Source organism: Lutra lutra, chromosome 17, assembly GCF_902655055.1.
Source record: "Lutra lutra chromosome 17, mLutLut1.2, whole genome shotgun sequence".
In the NCBI taxonomy this organism is placed as follows: Eukaryota; Metazoa; Chordata; class Mammalia; order Carnivora; family Mustelidae; genus Lutra; species Lutra lutra.
The window spans coordinates 2,123,457-2,140,484 of NC_062294.1; the positions used below are offsets into that span (position 1 = coordinate 2,123,457).

General features: G+C 54.1%; 1 protein-coding gene across 1 annotated transcript in view; it reads left to right on the top strand.

Annotated features, from left to right (window-relative positions):
- Nucleotides 1-17,028, top strand: part of LOC125089821 (uncharacterized) — a 170,264-nt gene that overhangs the window by 426 nt on the left and 152,810 nt on the right. The gene's annotated exons all lie outside the window — the stretch shown is intronic.

The window sequence follows — 17,028 nt, forward strand, 5'->3', positions numbered from 1 at the left end:
CGGAGGAGGGGTTGAGCTTGTGGACTTGGGGGTCCAGTTGCCTGCGCTAAAATCCCAGTCCTGCTGCTGGCTGGGCCAGCACCCCCGTCTGTCTTAGGGGAAAATAACGTAGTAAATGGTAATAGGAGAAGTGCTTGGTACCTAGTAAGTGCTCAGGAAAACGAGCCATGATCACTCAAAACCAGCCTTTGCCCAAGGGAAACACACAAGTATGAACTCAGCCATACGGGGAGTCAGTTATTAGAAAGGAACTGGGGGGGGGGTGCCTGGGTGGCTCAGTGGGTTAAAGCCTCTGCCTTTGTCAGGTCATGATCTCAGGGTCCTGGGATCAAGCCCCTCATCTGGCTCTGCTCAGAGGGAAGCCTGCTTCCCCCCCCCCACCCCTGCCTGTCTCTCTGTCTACTTGTGATCTCTCTGTGTCAAATAAATAAATAAAATCTTAAAAAGAAAGAAAGAAAGAAAGAAAGGAAGGAAGGAAGGAAGGAACTGGGAGGGAGAAGCAAACACACCACTCTAGGGAATCCAACCTGGGGGAGACCTTTGGCACATGAGAGCGTTATCTCGTTCGGTCTTGATGAGCGGTGCTTTGTTACTCCCATCTTTCTGGTGGGGAGAGTAAGCCTGCGAGGGGGACAGTGTCGGGGGCCCTGGCCTGGCTGGTGAGTGGCCTCAGGCACTCTGCAGAGCCCTTTGCTGGTTCTCTGTGCCCAGGTGATGTTTGCAGCCCAGCGCTACAGCCAGTCCCAGCCCCCCAGCCATTGACCTGCCCTGGGGAACACGGAACACGCGGTGATTTTAACTCTCTGTGCAAAGACCTGGAAAGCTAGGCCCGAGTAGCTCGCCCAGGACCACCGGGAGAGTTTAAAACTGGGCCTGGATTAGCGCTCAGAGCAGCCAGGTTTACGGTCTGAGGCCAAGGCTACTTGCTCAGACCTCGTTTTGGCCTATGAATTTCTATGGAGTCAGTTAAACAACAAATGGATCTGTTTAAGTGGAAATGCTTAGAGGCAGGGGATTTACTCAGTGACTTTTTTTCTTTTCTTTTCTTTCTTTACTATTGAAATTAATTAAAAAATAATTTTGAACATGTATGGCTAACACTCTGCCAGGAACATGTCATGTGTAAAATTATTTCTCTCTATCCTGTGTTCATAAATCCCAACTGGCCTTCTGTTTCCCTAAGACCACGTGGGGCCCACCTTCAGGGACCTTTTTCTTTTTGTGGCCAAATTAAGATTTGTCACTTTTCCTTGGGGAAGAAAAATCCTGATGGAGACACGTGTGTGTATACGTACCAAGCCTGTGAGAGCGCACACGCATGTATGTGTAAATACACGCATGTGGCCTGTCTGCGAATTTCAATGCGAACTACCTTGAAGTCATCTCTCAGCCAGTCTGTGCTGAGTGGTCAGAAACCGCGGAGTGCCGGAGACGGTGACACTGACCCTTAGTCGGGACCTCCAGTTGACAGTAGACCTGATTTGAGCTTTTGGGTCATTTCTCCGTTTGCCGCCTCTCCGCATCTACTACGTAAGTGTCTGTATTTATTAAAGAAGCACGCTTCAGCTGCCAGAGACAAACCCGCTAATTACGTGATGTGTTTCTTTCCCATATATGTATGTTTTTATGTGCTTCAGGGTAATAACAATTTTATATTCTGCCTTTTTTTTTTTTTTTTTTTTTGCTTGAAATTATATTGTAAACATTTCCGCAGGTGTTGCATGGCCTTTGCGTTATTTTGGTGGCCACGCGCTGTTTCATCGGTTGGCTACTGAGGTAAACGAGCCACCCTGCTGTATCTGAACGTTGCGGCTGTTTCTCACGTTCAGTGTTACTGATAGAACAGGGCCGTGAGCAGCAATGTGTAAAAATGTCGCCCCGGAGCACCCAGCCAAAGCAGGTGTCTCCTCGCAGTCTCCACCACACCATCCTGGTCACCTCCTTTCTGGCACTCGTGAACCGCAGCTTCTCCTGCTTCCTTGTGCGCTCCCCGCTCAAGGGGAAGCGCTGGGGGGCAGGTCCCATGGACCTGGCCTTTTGGGGTGTCCTCAGCCAGCTGTCTGCCTCGTGTGGGGCACCAGCCGCGAGCCTGGACTCTGAGTCCCGGCCTGGGCGGGAGCCGCCTCCGGGTGGCGGGGAGCCCTGCTCCGTCCTCTAAACATCTCAGACTGCTCTGAAGCACCATGTTTGTTCACTTAAAAAATAATTTTTCCTGGTGTGCTCAAGACTTTAGGCAAATTGGAGCCCGTTTAGGTCTTGAACAAAGAGGGCATTAATGAGAGAGAAGCGTATCTGAGATCCTTGCGACCCTGAGGCTCGGGGGATGCGGGACGAGCGTGCGGAGCGCTCTGCTCTGCCCAGACCCGCAGGGCGAGGCCTGCTTACAGTGCCCGCGTGAGCAAGCCCGGGCCGTCCAGCAACACTGGGGCTGCTCACCTGGCTGTCAGCGTCTGTCCTCTCTCCCCACCCCTCAGGTCCAGAGAGCCCTGTCTTCGGGAATCTCGGCTACGCTGGTTTCTGTCTTGTTTTCCTTGTGTATATGAAATGCTTTGCACCAAAGGGAAATTATACAGTGTAAACATTTATGCAGAAAAATGGTTTGCAGTGTTACCTCCCTGGAGAACTTGGCGGAGAATGAAAGCCCGGTACATGCGCCTGCGGCCGAGGACAGGAAACGGAATCCTTTGCTCAATATATTTCCAGCTTGTATGACGCAGCTTTAGTGGAGACGCGTCAACTTCTCGCCTGAAGCAGAGGCTGGAAAGAGCCCCACTCTGCAAAGCCAGACAAACGCCCCTGGCGTGGAGAAGGATCGAGAAAATTGGCGCCAGGGGTCCTGGCGACCAAATGGTGCTCGTGGTGACTTTCATCTCGGCTTTGAATGGGCCGAGTGAAAAGAAAGGGAGAGGAGAGTGGCCTCAGAGCCCCCGGGTCCGAGGGAAGTGGAGTCCTGCCCCGTTAGGACCATGGATGCTGGGATGTTGCTGTTTGGATGCACAGACCTGTTTTGTCCTGACTCTGGCTCTTCCTCTCTCCGCTTTGATTTTCTCTAAACACAACCGTCGGCTGAATTCCGTTCCCTGAAAAGATATATTCAGGTTCTAGCCCCTGGAACCTTTGAATATGACCTTTATTGGAAATAGGGTCTTTGTAGATGATGAGGTTACAGTGAGGTCTTCCGAGTGGGCCTTCATCCCGTGGCAGGTGTCCTTCTAAGAAGACGAAGACTCAGAGCTGCACCGGAGAGGCTGCGTGAGCCAGAGGCGGAGCTTGGAGGGCCTCATCCACAATCCAGCAGCACCGAGGACAGCCGGCTGAGCAAAAGGCCTGGGATGGACCTTCCCTCCAGGGTCCAGAGGGTGGGGGCCCTGTCCGCACCGTGATTCAGAGAACAGATGTGTGCTGGGGGCCCTGGTTGGTGTACCTTTGTGGTAGGAGCCTCAGGACACCCGTACACACCGAATAACTCATTCTTGATGTTTGGGACCTGCCTCCTCACCCCACATCTGGGTCCCTTGTAGTCACTGCTGGACCCCATGTGCCAGGCATATAGTAGGCCCTCAGTAAGCACTTGTCGAGTGAGTGATTTCTCAGAGGTCAGTGGAGCAACTGAGGGGTGCTCTTGAAGCTGGATTTTGGGGTTCTTGAAGCAACATCAAGAGAAGGTGGTCATACCCTCCCCAGGACCCGTGCACCACCAGACCTGTCACGCACCCAGCGGCCCTTCCAGCTGGGACACCAGCCGCGCCCTGCCTGCGAGCGTGCGGAGAGGATGCAGCCAGCACTACTTTTTTCTCGTTTTCTTTTTGAATTTTCTCCCTGGGCCTCACTCATCACTCGGGATTATGCATTTGTGCCTGAGTATCCCCGGAGAGAGGGGAGGGAGGAGAGATGCACAGGAGAAGGAGGTGATGGGTGAGTTTCTGTGAGAAACTGTGAGGACAGAAAGACTTTAAAACAAAGACATCAGGATCCCATGGGGCGTGATGTCTCATTTTTTCCTACAACTGTGCTCGGCTGCAAGCTCTCTGTGGGCAGGAGGGAGCCTTCCCCACTCGCAGAGCATCCAGTGTGCTGTGGGAGATGGAGAAGCCTGCTCTCGTGCGGCTGGGGAAGCCCCAGAAGCAGGTGGACAGCAGGCCACGCCTGGGCCCTGGGGACTGCCCCCTCTCACCCGGGCTGGATGCACAAAGCAAAGTCCCGGGCCTCGTCTTCTGGGCGGCTGTGACCCCCCAGTCCTTGCCTGCTGGGCCCAGCAGCCTGTCGCAGAGACTCCTGCCGGCACAGAGTTCGGGGGCAGACAGGGAGCAGCCCCTGCTTATCCTCTCTCTCCTGCGGCCTCAGGGTGGGATGGGAAGGAGACTGAAATGCGGGAGCGTGTTCCCTTCAGGGCCGGGAAGATGACAGAGTCTCATGGAATTGGTCCTGGGACCCAGGAGACCTGGGTCCTTAATCTGTCATTCAACAAAGACTTACTCTTAAATAGTTCTACATAGTACGTTTGTCCGATGTGTGTTTGTGGAGCACCTGCGACGTGCCGGGCGTCGTGAGTACGGAGGATTGAATGACCCCAGAGCCCCGCCTGTGTGGGTCTGACACGTAGTGACTGATAAGGGCATGTGTGTGTTCACTCACGTGTCTTCCCACACGGTTTGGTAAGTGTCAGGAAAGGGGATGGGAGAAGCTCTGGCTCCGTCCCGTCCGTCCCCACAAGCTGGGGACGAGTGTGCATGAGCACCTCCTGGTCATCGGAGCAGCGGGGACGGAGCCGGCTCTGCTGGGCGGCTGCGGGTCCCCTGCTCTCATGCTGGCGTCCCGGTTTGTTCTCCGCTCGCTCCAGACTCACATCCACGCAGCCCTTCATCCTCTGTGTTCCGCCCGGGTCTCCAAATGTCTGGCTTCAAATCCCACTGAAGCCTGTCGGTTGGGAGGGCACCTCCGGGGCGGCTTCCTCCTCCGAATGTGCCGGGAGCCATGCTTGCGGGGGAGCGGCCCTTGGAGGGCGCCCGTCTGCGCCGCCGTGATGCCCCGCGGCTGCCTGGGGTGCCGTCGCCCCCGTCAGAGGGGCTGTCCTCACGGTGGGCTGCTCCTGGGCGCCCAGAGAGGCTTGATGTTCCTCTCAGCGCTTTGTGGTGTGAAGGCTGAACGACCAGCGCGGGGAGCGGAGCGGGGAGGACCGACCATCCCCACGGGGGTGGCCGGCAGCGGGAGAGGCAGGACGCGCAGAGGAGGAGTAAGTGTCCCCACCCAGGTGAGGCTCCCAGGACGCGCCGCTGTCTGCCCTCCGTCTGCGCGGGCGATTGTGTCAACAAACAGCAGGCAGCTAGCTGGGCTCATCTGCGCGGAGCCGGGGCTGCTCCACAGCCTCCCCCCGAAGACGGGGCTCCTTTGCCTTGTTCTGGAAAACGGATAAGAAAGTAGTGGTTGGGGTTGCTTTCCTCTTGGGATTTTCAAATAAAATCAGGGACTAATCCCTCGTCTAATACCAATTTAGCAAGGGTTTGGGTTAGAACGTAGTCAACTCCGTTTATGAACAGCGGTTAATATTTCTTTATAGAAAGCTATACTATTTTCAGAAGCATTTCAGACACACATCCTGAGAAGACTTAGCAGGCTCAAGATGTTTACCTTGGACCCAAATCTTATTTCTAATTAACCGAGTCTTCAACAGTCCATCAGAGAATGCGGTTACCTGCCAAATTTCACACCTAAGGGGAAAAAATATTCCCAATAAAATTTTCCTTAAAAAAAAAAAAAAAAACCCACTCGCTTTTACCACTGAGACGTTCTCAACATAATTTAAGTCAATCCCTCTCCGTGAGCACACAGAAAACTAATGTTCTAGGCCCCAAGCCTGTTTGTGGTCCCGGATTTCGGGGAAGCTATTTCACTTGACATCACACTTTCAGCACATGCTAAAGCAGGGACCCCGTGAAGATGGGGGGCGGACCGTGTAGGCGCAGCCAGCCCGCGTTTTGCAGCGGCACACGCACACTCCAGGTCGCCACACTTTCTGATCGTGTTGTTTTAATTCACTTCACAAAGGCAGTTGACTCCTTTGGAGAGTGAAGCTTTCCTTCTCTGTGTTCATAGAGGCTGGCTTTGTGGAGAGCCCGTGGGTTTGCTCTTGGTTCACCTATCCAGCACGTGAGAGCTCATTTTGATGTGCCCCGTCTCACACGTGAGCTTCCTGGGTGGACCTGAGCTCTGTGTGGTTTACTGTTCCCCTCCCCTCTGTGGGGCTGGGCTCCTGCCAGGCCCTTGTCAAGTATTTATAGAATAAAAAAGTGTTTGTTGAATAGGTAGGCTAACTTGTCCTACAGTTTCCTAAGTTTTAGCTATAAATCTTCTTAGAATTTTACTTTGTTATTTTTTAAAAGATTTATTTATTTTATTTTTTTAGCAAGAGAGTGGGAACATGAGCAGGAGGGAGAGGGAGAGAGAGAATTATAAGCAGATTCCATGCTGAGCATAGAGCCTGATGCGGGGCTCGATCTCATGACCCTGAGATCGGGACCTGATCTGAAATCAAGAGTCGGACACTTAACTGATGGAGTCTCTCAGGTGACCCATAGAACTTACCAGAATTATAGATCATCTGTTCTACTCTAATCGAGATACCTAGACACCACCCCCTCCCCATGAACACAGCTTGTCAATAGTCATAAATAGTAGAAACTTAGCCTTTTTTCTTTTGCTTTAGCTTTTAGGCTATCCTCAAAAAACAAAGAAGATTGTGTTGGTGAATTAAATTTTTAAGTCTGTTGCATGTGGTTTGGTGGAACAGGACGGGTTTGTGAAGAAGGGTATGAAACTGTAGAAAAAGTCCAGATCTCGAACTCAGCATTTCCAAGCTGTGTGGCCTTGGGAAAGTCACTTACCTTCTCTGGGCCTCAGTCCTATTTGTGAAGTGGTGTGATTGGAGTTGATCCCACTATTTTCTTACACCTGCGCCACCATAGGAAGAGGGAGTCCTCAGGCTTGAGACTTAGAACTGTACGTGAGCTTCCCGGCCGCTGTGTGGCCAGTGACAGTGAGAATGGGATGGGCCGTCCACCAGGACAGTTGTATTTCTCAGAAATCAACCGCTAACATACTGGTTTCCTTTTGCTGGCTTTTTGTGGGGGGGACATTCTTTTCATATTGACTTTTGTATTTCCCTTGCAATGTTCTGTCTGTTGTTGAGTAATTTTGTTATTTACTTTGATTTAAGATCTGAGAGAGCAAGCACTTGTTTTAGTATATATTTTTTACCCATTTTCAGAAGGAATTTTGACTGACTTAGGCTGAAAATACAAAGCATAAGAACCATTAATTCAGAATAAAAGGCAAGAGAGAGGAGAATAAATGTGTAGAGATGGAAAGAAATTATGTTAAAAAAATCAGACTGAGGGAAGCTCTTGCAGCTAAGCATACAAAGTAGCTCTGAGTTTCCTAGTAGCCAAGGCAAAAAGCGAAATTAGGAGAGCACTGTTAACAATGTTAAATGGGGGAGAAGAATTCCAGGAGGAGTTGATAGTCCCATAGGTTCATTGACCATGGGGAGCCCATCAGAGTTCCTGGGTCATTCTGGATCCCTCTCTGAGAGATCGTGTGAGAGTTTGGAATTATCCAAGAGTCTGAAAGTTACTGACCTTCTGTTCCAGGAGGTCAAGAAATACTAAAATTTGCTGGCTAACGTGTAGATGATATTTGTTCTAGGAATTAAGAATGATAAAAAAATAAGTAAATTTTATTGAAGTTGTGATGTGGAAAAAAAACAAAACAAAAACCAGTTGATGGAGGTCCAAGGGCCCCGGGTCTGAGTCATAGCTCTGCCAGTAATCCGAGTCTTAGAGAAGGCCCCACAGCCTCTCTGGGCCTTGGTTTCCTCACCTGTAAGATAGTAGGGTTCAAACTGGTTTCCTTTGAGGTCTCAAGTATGACGGTTCTGCTGGTGAGACTCTAATGGGTATCAGGTGGGGACATTTTTGGTCTTCTGCGATCAGACCTGCTCCTGGCACAGCTCTTGTATATCAGAAATCACCTTGAAACCTTCATGTTTGACTCCTTGGGAAGCAAAATGATGCCCATTACTCTAACCTCTTGAGAGAGAAAAGATCTTTTCTTGTCACCTGGGGTTTTTCCAACGGAATTACATTTCTGTGATCCAAGGCGTGCACATTTGGCTGCAGGTGAAGGACGCCCAGTGGACAGGCGCGCCGGCGGCTTTCTCGGGCTCCAGCCAAGCTGTCACAAGGTGGAAACGCCACAGAGATGTTTTTCCAAGAAATTGTCCCTGAGCAAAAACGTTGCCACTTTCATTGGGGGAAAATGGTTTCAAATATTGGCTTTTGTTTTTATGGAAAATGGTGAAAACTTTGAGGGAAAACCACAAAACCCTTTGCTTTTATTGAAACCACAAAAATTGATTAATTTTTTTAAAAAGCCCAGTTTTTTGCTGAGGGCTGAACTTTCTTCTTTGAAAGGCTCTACTTTACTTTTCTTTTTTTGAAACATCTCCTGAGAGTCTCATGAAAGGTCTTTCTGTTAGCTTGGCTGAGCCGAGCGCGGGCGTTCTGAAGCTCCACACACAAGCATAACTTTTATGCCCAAACTCTGCCTTTTGGGGATGTCTTCATGCTCCGATCTCCAGACACTGCCCTGAGTCTTCCCGAGTCCCCAGGGGGCCATGGTGTTGGTGAAGCTGGTGAGCGTTCCCCGGTGCTCAATAAAATCATTGAACCTGACTTGACTTCCCGGCTCGGCTCGGTCTGCGTTGCCACCGCTTCCTGCTCCAACGGAAAGCTGTGTGTGTAGATGTTGTCTTTGCCAGTGGGGGCCTCGAAAGCTGACTTCATAAGTTAATTGGTCCCCCACCTGGTGGCTGGCATGGGCTGTCCCCGGGCAGGAGACAAGCTGTCTGTCCCAGGTGAAATCTGTCTTTCCCTCTGCCCACAGTGGACACGCTGCCAGCCGGGCTGGGGGCCGCTGCCCTCACAGCGCATGTGGTGGTTCTTGGTACAGGCGGCTGGGCGCTGCTCCGGTGCCACAAAGAGCCAGTGGGTTTCTGGCTACCAGAACAGAACTGGTCTTAAAGCCAGCTGGATGGTGCAGGAAAGAGAGGCCTCCCGGGGGCATCTGCGGGGGACCCCTGACTCAGCTCCAAGGCTGGCATCTGGACCTGGTGTGCCGAAGGCCAGGTTCACGGCCGAGATGTCTCCCTCGGTGCGGGGTCCCACGTCCGTGGCCTGTCTCTGGGCGTGCCCTCTCCATGGAGGGAAATTCCATTCCTGGAGCAGGACCGCTGGGTTCATGGGCGTCGTCCTGGCAGGCTCGGCACGCCTTCTGGGCCTCGGCTTCTCCGCGTGTTGGAGGGACGGCACCGACTGCACCGGTTTGTTGTCAGCGTGGAACAGAACAGTGCCAGGCACACGGAAAGGACTGCCTGTTACCACTGACGTGTTATAGGAATTAGAATTCCTACCCTCCCTGCCAAGTCCACGTCTCACTTCCTTTTGCAAACGAAGGGACAACAACATGGCAGGACTCAGGACGAATCCAGGAAGCGGTCGTTGGTGTTCTCCTGTGACCCTAACGCAGCCGTTGTGTTCAGCTGGGCTGTAGTACTTCCCCGCGGCCACTCCCAGTGGTCGTCGACATCGGAGCCCGATTCCGCACACCACGCACAGCGGCCTGTGACCCGGCACCTGCCCGTGGGACCCGAGGGGCGGACAGACGAGCCCGCCCAAGGCCACCAAGCAGAAGCGGCAAGAATTTGAGCCTTCAGAACCTCTGGGCTTACCCGGAAAGCTGTCTCTCTGTCCCTTGTATGTGGGTTTTGCGTCGTGTGAAAGAAAACGCAGGAGGTTTCCCTCTGAAGCTCTCCGGTGCTCTGTGCCTAGCAGGTGAACCCAGGGAGGCTCAACCCTGGTCTGCCTGGATAGCCTCTTCCGGCCGTACAGGGGCATGGGGGCGGGTATGGGGAGGGGGTCCTCCCCATCCTCCCACAAAGCCCATGACAGTGGGTGACTGACATCTCAGAACCAGACGCTGGAGCCCGACTGCTTAGTCACACCACACCCGGGAAGAGGACCCAGGAGTGCCTTCCCTTTCTTCCTCACCGAAGTCCCTTTAGCCCTGAAAAGACCCTCAGAGACTGGATCTTCTCCCCAGGGCCCACCCCTTCCCTGTACTATTCCGGACTATTATTACTCAAAACACAGCCTGCCCGTTTGTCCCTGGGTGAGGAGAGCGCGCTGGCAGGCAAACACTGCTCTGCTGATCACTGACCTGGAATTTCATTAGCTTTTAAATTTAATGTAAATACTGTGTGATCATGGGCTCGGTGCAGCTTGGAACAAGTCTCTCTTTTGCTCTCTTATCTGATTACGTTTTAAGAAAGCACCTCATTGTTCAGATTCAAGAATAACAAGTTTCCCCATATCCAGTCCCCTCAACCCTTCATTTCCCTTCTCTCTTTCTGTCCTGTTCAGCCTCGTCTAATTGCAGAAACGTGTCTGTAAGTGCCTTGCACATCTGACAGTCAGCTTTCCCTGGTCCCCAACTCTCCCTCCATCTGCTGCCCACCCCCTCCCCACTCTGCCGCATCTGGAGCCGTCCCCTACCACGCCATGCCCAACTGACTGCTGAACTATTTCCAGATCACTTCTCCCCTTTCCGGTCCTGGCCGCCTGACATGCTCAGCCATAAAATACTCGGCTCCTAGCTCGTGGTCCTCTCCGATTCCTCTCCGCTCAGATGGCTGGCGTGGAGCAGAGCCACGGCCTCAGTCCTTCCATTTGGGTTTGGTCCTGTTGAAGTCTAATTTTCAGAAGGCAACTCCTGACCCTCATGCAAAGATAAAATGAACACACGCAAGAGATTTTATGTAGGTCACTAGTAAGTTCATAAGATGGTAGAGCCTGTTGAGAAGAGAATGTGAAGAACAGATGTGTGTCGGCGGTCAGGAAGCGGCAGCGGCGCTCTCCCAGGCACACGCCTGTTTATGTCTGTCGGGCAGAACATGTGTGTCTGAACGAGCTGTGTGTCCCCAGGACAGAGTTCGTGTGCACTTCCGTGGGCGGGAAGCGTCGGTGCAGCTCTGTGTCCTCCGACATCCGGGGCCGTTGCCCGGCCTTCTCCGTGCACCCGGTCCGCCTCCTGCCTCGGCGAAGTGCCGCTCGTGTCTTCTGTTCAGCCGGTGTCACCGATTCTGTGAGACCTGTGACCGTCTCGGCCTGTCTCAAAGTGTTTCATGTTCTTCTCAACACTGTATTTAGGTCTTCGCATACTCGCCTGGAAGGGCTGCACTTTCCAAACGTCCTTTGAAGAAAAGCGTAGGAAGAGCATGGGCGGGCAGGGGACCTCACTAATTCAGCATAACTCTGCCAAAAGTGACACTCTGTCTGGGGATTCCTGCCTCAGAGTCCTTCCGTGGCTCCCTGTTGTTTGTGTGATGACTCTCACATGCTCCCGTGGGGCTTTCAGCTCCTGCACAGCCCGGCCACGAGACACGCTCGAACCTTCAAAGCCACTTGTGGAAGTCGCACAAGGCAGAGATCAGAGGAGCACAGAGAGTGAAGGTCGTCTGCTTCCTTCCTCTCCCGGACCTGGCGCACGGGCCCCGGAAGAAAACATAACCCGGGGCCGATCTTCGATTCTTACGTGAGGGTCAGCTTGATGCTTGTTGAAAACTATGTGAGCATTTTATCAGAAATGCCCATTTCTTCCCAGAAAGATGTTGTGAATGACAAATGAGAAGGTTCTGTCCAAGACAAGCTTTGGGAGAACTTTTCTTCACCGTCTCTCTAGAAGTTTTCCTGATGTATAAAATCACGTGTATATTTACGTCTACATCTATATAATTTTAAGCAAAAATGGTATAATTTTCTCCCCATACCACATTTCATTGCTATTCTTTTATTTATTTATTTTTTTACGTAAAACGCGTGTCCCAGCTCTCGTGAGGTATGCAGTGTGTCAAAGGGATCTCAGAGCCCTGTCTGCGTCCACAGAGGCACGTCTTCTCACTGCGGCCCGTGCTGCGGAGAACCCGTTCTCTAGATGCGTTGATAGTTCTTCAACACTACAAGTTCTTCCAGGTTGTTTTCCCACTGTGCGATTTCTCCCACCACAGCCGGATTAATGCTGTCTTTCTGGACAAACATCTACAGCGCTCCTGCTAAGGTATCTTCCCATTCATTGTACCAACATGAAGAATGTAGACCCCGAGTAGAGGAGGATTGGGGCACGCCACCCTGCCTCTGCTGCTACGCCTGTCCCACCCATGCCCCTAAGGCATCCCTCAAGGCGCAGGTCAGTTTTGATCGTCCTTAGGAAACCATTCGTGATGACAGTTATTAAAGTATAATTCTCAAGAAGTTAGAACCACGTCCAACGCCTGCTGACAACTCGTTAGGGAGATAGTAAGAAGCGAGTGCCGCGCGCGCCCGTATACCCCGTGAGCTGCCAGAGCACTGGGTTTCTCTTCCTGTCCTCCTTCCCTCCCGCTCCGCGCCTCCTGTCCGTACACGATTCCGTGCCACGAGCCGTGCAGTAGGCACTGAGAAGTCAGCAGTGAGTAGAACAGAAACAGTCTCTGCCTGTTGGAACTTTCGCTCCCATGAGAGAGTTAAGCACACGTGCAAATGTGACGCTACAGGTGGAGTCAGTTTCCGGAGGGAGGGCGCAGGTGCTGGGGGGTGGCAGCATGGCTCCGGGCTGGGGGGCACCTGTCTTTGGCAGTGAGCTTTCATGGCAGACTTGAGGGTGAGCAGCGCGGGTGTGATCTCCTGGCCACATGGCAGGAAGGAGCCAGTGAGGGCCGGATGGGCAGGATTCAGGCCCTCACGGCCTCCATCCCCCATGCGGATTTGACTGAACGTTCAGTAGGAACCTAACTAAAACGGCCAGCTCGCTGTCTGGGCTGTGTTCGCCGGACGTCTTACGGTGGGCAGTAGACTGTGGTGGTGCAGCCCACGGTGGGTTCAGACCTGCTGCGTCACCTACTGCCTGTGCGACCTCCCTGTGGCTTTGACTGCTCAGCAGTGTGTCGGGCAGTGCACGGGGCCCGCCATGCTGGGATGTGCGGCTCCGAGCTCACTCCCGCCCAGTGCCCCGAGCGGCTCCTGACCCGTGCCGTGCTCTGTGTGAGGGGCGGTCACACGGCTTTCCTTGGAAGCCATTTGAAGTTGTGCTTCACAGGCAGAGTGGGGGGCGGTCGCTGATGGATCGCGATCAGTGCCCAGCGCCCACCCCCCGCCCCTCGTCCCGTCTGTGGTTGCCGCAGCGGTGGTGCCACAGTCTGTGTGCTGAGTTATGTTTCCCTGTGGCGTGTGGACTGGACGTTAGTCATCGGGTAGGGCTGTGGCTACTTATAAGACAAATATTGTTCTGGGTGCTGGTGAGTCTCCCAGGCCCAGGGACCGGAACGCCGCGGGCGGTGCTGAGAGCCCAGAAGGGTTCTGGACCCTGGAGCAGAGCGCGGGGTCCGCTCTGGGTGGTTGTGCCCTTGACAAGAGCCGGGATGGAGCGTGGAGGCTCCGGGGGTTCAGGTCTAGAGACAGGACTCAGACGGACTCTCACACCAGAAGGAGGTGGACTCCTCACGCCCTTCCCACGGCTCACCTGAGACCTCGGTGTGGCGACTGTGCGTCCACGCGACTCCCTTCCCGTTCCGCTCGCGTGCGCACGGAGACTGCTCCCGGGCCTTGGCAGCCTTGCCGGGCACCTTCCGCCGTCACTACCGCGGCCCCAGGCAGCCTTGCCCCTTCACCTCAGGGCCTTTGCTCGAGCTCTTTCCTGTGCCCGGGGGCCGGTTCTCCATCATTTGCCTGGTTAATATCTGCAGTGGTTCCACCGAAACTCACGTGTCACTTTAGGTCCCAGGTCAGCCCCTCCCCCCATTACAAGTTCTCTCCTCACCCTGGCCCTTTCCGCCACGGTGCCTCTGGAGGCCCGCATTCCATTGTCTGCTATTGAATTCCCATCTGCCTCTCTTTGGGACAGTGGCATCATGTGGGCAAGGACCAGGTCTCTTGTTGACCATGGTGTGTCTCCTCACACCCCCCGACCCCCGCACCCAGCACCGTGCTTGGTGCACAAGATGCCTTAGGGTGTGTTTGTTGACTGACCAGATGCGGGAATGGGTTCCAGGAAGAGAAAAGGGGGCCGGGTGGTGCTTTTCTGTGGGGCCCTCCTGACCATGAGTACTTGGGATGGGGAAGGGACCCTCTGCTGCCCGTTGGCCAGATTCTGTCACTTAGAAGTTTGGGGTTTGGAGATGCTGCTCTCTAAGGTGTGGCTGGTGGGTGCGTCGCTTGTGAGCCAGGGGGCGTTTTCGTCCTGCTGTGCACACAGAGAGCCAGGGAAGGAGTCGTAGAGGCAGGGGACCATCACCAGGGGTCGAAGACAGACTCCCCATGGCACTGGGCAGTCCTCCTTCACGGTCCTGCCAGAGCCAGGATGCCAGGCCGGCCGTGTGAGCTTTTACTGATGCTAACTTTCCATTCGGACCCTGGCGACTGCTCCCAGCTTCCCTCCAGGACGGCGCTGGTTCCCTCTCCACACTTACACCTTATAAACCGCTGCTGTTACCCAGCTGGGGCTCCTTATGTGGGGCAGTGCATGGCCGCTGGAGTGGGGAGTAAATGACTCTGCAGTGTTTCCTTGCCCGCTTCCAGCCTTTGTTTGGTCTCAGAGGAAATAAAACCACAGGCTTGAAGGCACTCTGTGGTCTTCTGCACCAGTGGCTTTCTTTATAAGGTGTTATGCGGAGTCTCCTTCTCCAAACTCTGCAGTGGGGTCGGTGTTTCTCAACAGGTGCTGGTGGGCTTAGGGTGAGGGTGCGCACCCCACACCCCAACCTCCTGAACAAATAGAGACGCGGGAGCTGGCTTCCCAGCGCGGCGCTCAGTTACAAGCCAGGTGGCTGCTCACGGCCGGCTGCTTGGACCCCTTGTTCCCCTGCTCCCCGTTCCCACCCAGCTCGGTGGAATAGGGTAAACATGGGAGGAGATCCAGGGCATGGAGAGGGCAGTCGTGGGCCTGTGCCTCTGGGTCAGCTCAGCCAGGGCCGTGTGAGAAGTGGCCTCCTCTCTCCTCTGTCTCTCTGCACGCCACTCTTCTCTCGCTCTCTACAACTGCTTCCTCCACATGGGGGCTCACGAGACAGCATTGGCGCCTTCATCTCAGCCTGCCAGGGGCCATCCACGAGAGGGACCTCTCTCCTTCTCACTGCTCTGTGCAGTCTCAGGGAAGCACTCTGATTGGGTCATGGGGTCTCCCCTAGACCAGTCAGCCATGGCCACGGAGGTGGAGTTCTGGAAGAAAGGACGGATGCCAGGGACACAGGCCTGGAGACCCCACTGTGTGTCCCTGACGCGGTCCTGCTTCTGCCTGCATTCTGGGGGCTCCAGCAGCTGAGCCCACGGCACTCCAGCTGCCACTCAGCAGCTCACGGGCCCCAGTGTCTCCTGCCCTTCACTCCCTGGCAATGAGGGTAGGGACCAAGAGACCAAGGTGGTAAAGAACTTGTCTGCATGCTCACCTCTGCCTTCTTAGACCCCTTTACTGCCAGCCCTCGCATCGTCCAAAGGATTAGCTAATCTTGGGTTCCCAGGATTATCTGTGAAAGTGTGCGGGGCTCCGTATAGCCTCATACTGGCCTGATGATACCAAGTCCCATCTGAGCTGTCCCTGTTGCCCGCAGCGCCCCACGTGTGATCTCTCGGGTCCTCACGCTGCCGACCTACATACTTCTCTCTGCAGTGCCCAGATTTCAAAAGATCAGACCACTGAGACATTTTCTCTGTCTCCTGCAAATTGAGTGGGTGAGTGGGTGACACAACCTGACAGGAGCCGAGGCACGTCTCTTTAGGTCTTAGCGGGGCACACTGTATGTTTGTTGTAGGAGAAGCAACGTCCTTGATCACAGCCGTGCCAGAGTTAAGACCGTGCATGGTGTGTGACTCACGGTCTTCCTAGACGGCCCCGAGCTCTGAGCTCTGAGGCTCATCCGGCCCCGGAAGCTGCAGGTTAGGGATTGTGGACCAGGGATGGTCCTGCGTCCTTGGCGGAGTGCTGGAAGCTTCATAGGGAGTGAAGATGGACCAGTTCTCGAGGCTGGTTGTGATGCTGACTGCGTCAGATAGAAGAAGCCGGACGGCGTGCCCGGAGCGAGGGAATCCCCACCCCCCAAGACATTCGCTCTTAGCATGAAGTGTCAGGTCTTCTCCGCCCACTCCGCTGCCTAGGCTTCCTCACAGCCTCCTCTCAGTCACAAAAGTTGATGGAACCTGCCTAATGTCACCAAGCTGGGAAGCAGCCCTGCCAGGCTTGGCTGACTCTGGAGCAGAGCACTTCTCGTTCCTGTGCGAGGCCGTGCAGTGCACGCAGGGGCTGCCGCCTCACCCCTGCTTGCTGGGCGTCCTCCCCAGCCCCTTCAAAGGTCATGGAATTGAAGCTCCCACTTGTACGTATGACCTAACCCAGGTCTTCCTAGCACCCTAGCAAGTGCGTGATCTCGTCATTCCCATTTGACGGCAGGAAACCGAGGCACAGAGAGGTTAGGTAACTTGCCTGGGGTCACACAGCCAGGAGGTGAGGCAGCCTTAAGGAGAGGTCTTCAGTTTCGCTTCAGGGTCTGTGAGCTCATCCCGTTCACTGAGCTGCCTCACAGTGTGGAGGGAAGCACCTGTGAAGCAAGCCCCTGGCCCATTTCCCCGCAGTGCCTCAGTCTCCAAAGCCCCCGCGCCATGGAACACCGTGGGAAGGCACTATCCTGTGGTATGGTGACTCAGACGGGTCGAGGTACTAGCAAAAGGACACACTGATGGTGTGTGCCATCCCCCCATGCTTGTGGGCATCGTGTAACCAAACTTAGAGGAGCTGGAAGCGAAGAAGGAAGGATGTTGAAAGCTTTCTGTGATTACGACGACTGTCTGTGTCTGCTTCCTCCACCGCGGCTCGGTGCCGAGGCTGGTTTTGAGCCTGATGGAACACAGGAGGGACGTCTCCCGCACCACGACACCAGTGGTTTACTGCCAC